Raw genomic sequence first — 7,791 nt, 5'->3', positions numbered from 1 at the left:
AAGGGAAAACCTGTAGAATATTTACACAATGCTACATGTTGTCATCGGTTATGCCTTGTTGTTTAGTAGCTCAGTTGTGTCTGACTTTTTGCAACCCCGTGAATTATAGCCCACCAGGCTCCTCTGTCCATGGGATTTCCCAGGAAAGAATACTGGAACGGGTTGCCATTTTCTACTCCAGGAGATCTTCCCCACCCAGGGATCAAATCCATGTCTTCTGCTTTGGCAGCCAGATTCTCTACTGCTAAGCCACCAGGGAAGCTTGTCAGTAGTTATATATGAGTGATAATATTTTTTAAGGTTATCTTTTTATGGTAGAATAAATTTAGATTTACAAAACAATTATAAGAACAATACAGCTAGTTCCCATATACCTGTACCCAGTTTTCTCTATAATTAATGTGGTTCAGTTCAGTTCAGTCACTCAGTCGTGTCCGACTCTTTGTGACCCCATGAATCACAGCATGCCAGGCCTCCCTGTCCATCACCAACTCCCTGAGTTCACTCAAACTCATGTCCATCGAGTCGGTGATGCCATCCAGCCATCTCATCCTCTGTCGTCCCCTTCTCCTCCTGCCCCCAATCCCTCCCAGCATCAGAGTCTTTGGTACATTGTCACAAATAATGAATGGTTGAAGTGAAAGTGTTAGTCGCTTAGTCATGTCCAGCTCTTTGCAACTGCGTGGACTGTAGCCCACCCGGTTCCTCTGTCCGTGGGATATCCCAGGCAAGAATACTGGAGTAGGCTGCCATTCCTTTCTCCAGGAGATCTTCCCAACCCCAAGATTGAACCTGGTCTCCTACATTGCAGGTGGCTTTACCGTCTGAGCCACCAGTCTCTAATGAATGTCTGTGTACGCTTTATTATTAACTAAAGTCCATGCTTGGTTGAGATTTCTTTGTTACTCCCTACTGTACTTTTCCTGCTTCAAAATTATCTCAGATATCATATTACATTTAGTCATGTCTCCTTAGGCTTTTCTTTGTTGTAACAGTATCTCAGACTTTTCTTATTCTTGATCAATAATAGTGTTTTAAAAGAGCAAGAAAATCACAAGTACCAGATCCAGGATATGATATCTGTTACTTCTAGGGAGTTTGTGAGGGCTGTAGGATCAGGACTGGGCACATGGGCCTTCAGATACATCTGTAATGTTTGATCTCTTTAAAGAGATATGGAATGGTTGTGACAAAATATTTATACTTGATAGCATTGGGTGGAGGATAAGTGTATTATTCTATTTTTCGTTTGTTTGAAATATATCGGAGTCGAAGGATTTGAGCAGTTGAGAAGAAAAGTACCAGGTGGAGAGAAGGGGCCCGTAGTCTACGGAGGAATTGGCTGTGGTTAGATGGGGGTGGAGCGCACGGTCTGCAAATGCTGTTTCAAGGTCGTGTGGCTGGAAATGCAGGCTCTGGGCCTATTGTGGATGCTGCTGATGGAGGATGAATCAAACCGCTTCATCATCTGAGGGCCGCTGACAACTGTGGAGCAGTGAATGAGCAAGGTTCCTCTTTGAAATGTGTGGAAGGGGCATTGGAGAAGGGAGTGAAGTCATCGGAGGATCGTACAGAGGCACAGTATGCAATGGTGAGGCCTGCGTTTGAAAGGCAGCAAATGCTTATCGTTGACTCTGCTAGTGCTCCGTGTTTTACCGGATTTCATTCTCACAACAACCCGTTGAGGTAAGTAGTATTATGACCGACTGTCTTTTTGCAGATGAGGGAACTGAACCATAGAGAAGTTAAAAAACTTCCCTGAGGCCGGCAATATGGGGACTAGGGGCACTGGCGGGCACTGCGGCGGCCAGGCTGGCTCCAGCGGACGCGCAGCCCAGGGCCCTGCTGCCTCCACTGGCGGCACTGGGAGAAGTGGGGGACCTGGCATTAGGGATGAGGAGAAGCGGGCATAGGGGGTTAATGGCTTCAAGCCTGGGCAACCAGAAGATATTGTTACCCCAGAGAAACGCGATAAACGTCGGGAGGAGGAGCTGGACTGAGGATTTGGCTGAAGAAAAGTTGTGTTTGCAGAGCAGAAGGAAGGTGGAGCCGGCAGCTGTGGAAACAGAGCCAGTTGTTCTGGGCAATGAGAGAGAAGCTGTGGGAGGGAGCCAGAGCACTTTGTGTAAAGGAGGAGAGGAAGAGGGAAAGGTGAAAGGCAGGAAGCAATCAAAACTGTAAAGATAGAAACGGTTTTATAAACTTGTTTCATTAAATATTTAGTGGACTTCTTACTTAAGTAGGCTATTTCCACCCACCTCAGTTTTGGGCAAGCGTGAGTGAGAGGTAGTTTGTCCTTCCTTTCTTTTTTACAACTTCTTCCGCTCGTGGAATGGATTCTTGGCTTGGTGTGGTTTCTAGAAGGATGAATTAGCATCCCTTTGCCCCAGTTTACTTTCATATTATTTATATTATTCTTTCCAGTTTGGCCTAGCACTTTTCACTTTCATTTAAAGAGAATATTCCTTTTCCTTTCAACATTCTTAGTTTATGCACACTATACCTCTTTCAAGGAAAGATAACAAACAGGAGTTGAAATAAACAACTTAAAAAATGTAGAGTGTTGTGGGCAGAACATTGTTGACTTTTTAAAAATCCATCTTTGATGTCCCAATGAAATTAAGATTTTGTGTGTTTTTTTTTTCTTCTGTCACCACGAGGAGGTAGAGGGGAAGGGACTTGGCAGCACTTTCTTAATCCTACAGTGCTTCAGAGTTGAGTGCTGCTGAGACACAATTTAAAACACACTAAAGGGCTTTCCAGGGGCACAGTGGTAAAGAATCCACCTGCCAGTGCAGGAGACATGGGTTCAAACCCTGAGGCAGGAAGATCCCCTGGAGTAGGAAATGGCAACCCATTCCAGTATTCTTGCCTGGAAAATTCCATGGACAGAGGAGCCTGGCAGGGTACAATCCATGGGGTCACAAAGAGTCAGACATGACTGAGTGACTGAGCATGCACGCACACACAAAGGAATGAATACCTTTTAAAATGTTTGACTGCAAATCGGTAAATCTATGATGTCATAAAAACGTCACATTATTGTAAGACATGAGCTACCTGCTGAAGCATATTGTTAAAATATGCATTTATTGCAAAGCTTCTTTAGGCAGCTGTGAAATATTAATACAAGTCAGAATCAGGTAGGAGTCTTTTCCCTTCAGGCATTTCTAAAGAAATCTAAAAAGAGTTGGGGGAGGCAAGTGTTTATATAAATTTGACCTTTGTTGTTCTCATAGGAAGATTTGTAGGATACTCTTTAGTAGTCAGATCACTTATATATACTATACAGAACTGCATGGAATAAACAAGAATGAAAGCCAGGAGTGGGACGAATGTTAAAGCAGGAGTCAGGAGACTTGGTAGCATCCCTGAGTTGCCGTCATCCTGGACAAACCAGAATCATCTGCTCCCATTATCATTGGTCTGGGGTGAAGTCTAGGCTTGGTGTGGTTATAAAAGTATTAATACTTCCCAGGTAACTCTACTGTGCACCCAGGGATGAGAACTATTGCCTACAGTTTGTATATTGCCCACTGCTCTTTGGAGAGGAGAGGTGGGACAGTCAGAGCTTATTTTAGGAGAAATTAAAGCAGAATTGGAGTGGAACATAGTGGACCTTTGACTGACTCTCGGTATCCATCTCACTCAGATGCTTAGCCTAAGCCACCTAGGAGACCTCATTCTCTTGGCCAGTGATGATTTCAAGGTGGAGAACATGACCCAGTCTGGTTGATGAGACATAAGAAGTCTGCTGCTGCTGGTCGGGGCCAGGGGTGCCATTCTGGGGAAGGTCTCTCACCTGAGAGAAAGTCCCAGAAGGAGATAGTCTCTCTTCTTCCTCATGACATTTTGTCTGGATGTGATGTTTGGTTCCACTGGAGCTATCTGGTTACCCGCTTATGGAGGGAGTAAACATCAAAGCTCAGAAGACCCTAAGTCTTTTTTTTTTTTTTTTTTAATTAGTTAATTTTTGGCTGCGCTGGGTCTTCAGTGTTGCACGTGGACTTTCTCTAGTTGTGGTGAGCAGGGGTTCTCTTGTTGCAGAGCATGGGCTTAGTTGTCTTGCAGCATGGGGATCTTCCCTGACCAGGGATTGAACCTGTGTCCCCTGCATTGGCAGGTGGATTCTTAACTACTGGACCACCAGGAAAGTCCCAGCCTTGGGTCTTCATGACATGTCAGCTACTTTATCAACCTGCCCAGGAGCCAACCCTACCTTTGAGATGTTATAAAATAGATATTGAAAGCCACTTTGAGTAAGATTTTATTGTGTAGGCAAACACACTCTAGTGAAAGATAGTTCATTCCCGACATAAAAACAAAGAGTTTTCTGATGTGGCCCTCTCTTGAACTGTGCCAGTCTTTGTTGGGGCTTTGGTTAAGGTCAAGTCTGGGTCCTGCAATCTCATAGAGTGATAGATATAGAGAGTTATATTATTTGAACTCTTTATTTTTGCTGAGTAGACAAGAACCAGAGAAGTAATATGACCTTTCTGAGGTCACATAGCAAATTTGTTATGTGGTTATGTCTAGAAACCCAGAAGATATTGTCTTACTAGACTCAGTTGGCAGAGAAGGCAATGGCACCCTACTCCAGGACTCTTGCCTGGAAAATCTCATGGACGGAGGAGCCTGGTGGGCTGCAGTCCATGGGGTCACTAAGAGTCGGACACGACTGAGTGACGTCACTTTCACTTTTCACTTTCGTGCATTGCAGAAGGAAATGGCAACCCACTCCAGTGTTCTTGCCTGGAGAATCCCAGGGATGGGGGAGCCTGGTGGGCTGCTGTCTACAGGGTTGCACAGAGTTGGACACGACTGAAGCGACTTAGCAGCAGCAGCAGCAGGCTCAGTGGGAAAGGCCATCCTTCTAATACACAACTAGCTGTTTTATATTAATACCTCCCATGTTTACGGTGATGCCAAGAATGTTTCTCACCAAACTTAGAAAGTGTAAAACATGGTGTTCAGGCTTTCAAATTAGTATGGGGTCTTGGTGCATCAAAAAGGTTTCATTCTGAACAGTACAGATTTGCCAATCAAGAGAAATTAGGTAATTGACCAGATTCCTTTAGTTCTGTATCATAAGCCACCAGACCTGGTCGAACCTTTGCTTTACCCTGGAGCAAAGTGGATGTCAGCTTCCTTCACATGGCTTGTCAGAAATGTGAACAATTCACTTTCCCTTCCATGCTTTCCTGGCACAGACATTACACTCTGAACTTAGAGATTCCTTCCATCTGCTTACAGTGCTGTAGGATATTAAAATGAAAATAGTGCTGGGAGGGGTAATGCTCAAATCCATGCTTCTTATATGAAGGTAAAAGGATCCCTGTGCAGGCTCCCCGGGGGAAATGATGCATACCTTCCTGGAAAACAGACCTAACCTGATGGTAAAAAAGAAAAGGGTACAGGAGAAATCCAGTTTCAGGGGATATCTATTCACTTATTTCTGCCTGGGGATCTTTGGGTGGAAGAGTTTATAAGTACTGATAAGTTGCTTTGTCTCAAAGCAGTGAATGAAGTTTTGGGTGAATTTTTTTTTTTTTTCTCTAGAACATTCACTGAATGTAACTGAGCCTAAAAAGGGAGTGGGCTATGGTCAGAGTTCTACTCACCATGATTGTGTATAGCACATCGGATCAAAACTTAGTGTGCCAAACAACAACTGTTAGAATGAATTTTGCGGGACAAGAATTCAGAGTACAGCAAGTCTAGGGTCTTATCTGGAAAGCTCTCTATCAATCCTGAAGACTGGAAGGTTTGTTCCCTTACATTCTGGAGGTGAAAGCTGGCTGCTGGCTGTAGCATCAGTCCTCTCTACATGAACTAACTTGGGCTTCCTCACCGTGTCCACACAAGTGTCCTAAAAGACAGAGCCAGGCAGAAGCTGTATTCTTTTTTTTTTAAATATTTATTTAATTTGGGCTGTAGTTGGTCTTTGCTGCTACACATGGGCTTTCTCTAGTTGCAGCAAGCAGGGGCTACTCTTTCCTGTGGTACGTGGACTTCTCATTGCAGTGCTTTCTCTTGTTGGGGAGCACAGACCCTGGGCACATGGGCTTCAGTAGTTGCAGCGATAGGGCTCAGTAGTTGTGGCTCTTGGACCCTAAGGTGACAGGCTTCAACACCTGTGGCACGTGGGCTCAGTAGTTGTAGTGCCAGGCTTGTGGGGTCTCTTGGACTAGGGATCAAACCCATGTCCCCTGCATTGGCAGGTAGATTTCTATCTACTGTGCCACCAAGGAAGTCCAGAAGCTGTACCATTTTTTGTTGATCCAACCTTGGAAGCCACTTAGCATCACTTATGCCATATTCTATTGACCAAAATCTTGCCCAGGAGAAGGGGAGGTGACACAGAGATCTCTTGGGTGAGTAACAAGGTCCTTGGAAAGCAAGTGGGACTGGAAACACTTCCGGGGCTTTTGGAGAAAATAAAAAGTTAGAACCAGACATGGAACAATGGACTGGTTCAAAATTGGGGAACGAGTACATCAAAGCTGTATATTGTCACACTGCTTATTTAACTTATATGCAGAGTACATCATGAGTAATGCCGGGCTGGATGAGCACAAACTAGGATCAACATTGCCAGGAGAAATATCAATAACCTCAGATATGCAGATAACACCACCCTTATGGCAGAAAGTGAAGAGGAACTAAAAAGCCTCTTGATGAAGGTAAAAGAGGAGAGCGAAAATGCTGGCTTAAAGTTCAACATTCAAAAAACTAAGATCATGGCATTTGGTCCCATCACTTCATGGCAAATAGGTGGGGAAACAATGAAAACAGTGACAGATTTTATTTTCTTGGGCTCCAAAATCACTGCAGATGGTGACTGCAGCCATGAAATTAAAAGATGCTTGCTCCTTGGAAGTAAAGCTATGATAAACCTACACAGTGTATTAAAAAACAGAGACATCACTTTGCTGACAAAGGTCCATTTAGTCAAAGCTATGGTTTTTCCAGTAGTCATGTATGGATGTGAGAGTTGGACCCTACAGAAGTCTGAATGCTGAAGAATTGATGCTTTTGAACTGTGGTGTTGGAAAAGACTCTTGAGAGTCCCTTGGACTGCAAGGAGATCAAACCAGTCAATCCCAAAGGAAATATTTAGTCCGGAATATTCATTGGAAGGACTGATGCTGAAGCTCCAATACCTTGGCCACCTGATTCGAAGAGCCGACTCATTTGACAAGACACTGATGCTGGGAAAGATTGAAGGCAGTTGTCCCAGGGGACAACAGACGATGAGATGGTTGGATGTCATCACCAACTCAATGGACGTGAGTTTGAGCAAATTCCAGAAGATGGTGAAGGACAGGGAAGCCTGGCATGCTGCAGTCCATGGGGGTTGTAAAGAGTTGAACACGACTGAACAACTGAACAGCAACAACAGTCAGCTTACTAAGGTCACAGGGACTTCACCTTCTTTTGTATCTGTCTTCTATGGCTGTAGAGAAATCTCTCACTTTATCCGTATCTCATTCAGCTGAAAAGTTGTTTTAATAAAAATCTGTGAAGAGTATGAGTGGATCAGTCTAAACCTGTCTGCAGTACTTGAAAAGTAATTCCAGATGTAGGTATGTCCTTCAGAAACATCTCTATAGACAAGGAAAAGTACATTAAATCTGCCTGTAAAGAATATTGTTGTCAAGGTAATTAAGCAGCAGGTACTCAGAAATGAGCTGGATCTTGATGTTGTCTTAGACCTTCTATTTTTAAGTCCCTCCCACCCAAAGGTAAGGTCTGGTTCTGTCCACCTTAGAAATCTGTAAGACAGTGCTG

At 44.0% G+C, this 7,791-nt stretch overlaps 1 long non-coding RNA gene across 1 annotated transcript; it reads left to right on the top strand.

Annotated features, from left to right (window-relative positions):
- The first annotated feature begins 1,288 nt into the window (after nt 1–1,288).
- Nucleotides 1,289–7,531, top strand: LOC147350405 (uncharacterized). Its single transcript, XR_015148822.1, has 2 exons — nt 1,289–1,686; nt 6,542–7,531. It is a non-coding gene; the product is annotated as an uncharacterized LOC147350405 (long non-coding RNA).
- Nucleotides 7,532–7,791: the final 260 nt, after the last annotated feature.

Source organism: Bos grunniens, chromosome 20 (genome assembly GCF_055505025.1).
Source record: "Bos grunniens cultivar Pamir isolate PY7600 chromosome 20, Bosgru_T2T1.0, whole genome shotgun sequence".
In the NCBI taxonomy this organism is placed as follows: domain Eukaryota; kingdom Metazoa; phylum Chordata; class Mammalia; order Artiodactyla; family Bovidae; genus Bos; species Bos grunniens.
The sequence above is the reverse complement of the archived record's forward strand: the minus strand, read 5'-3'. Positions and strand labels throughout refer to the sequence as shown.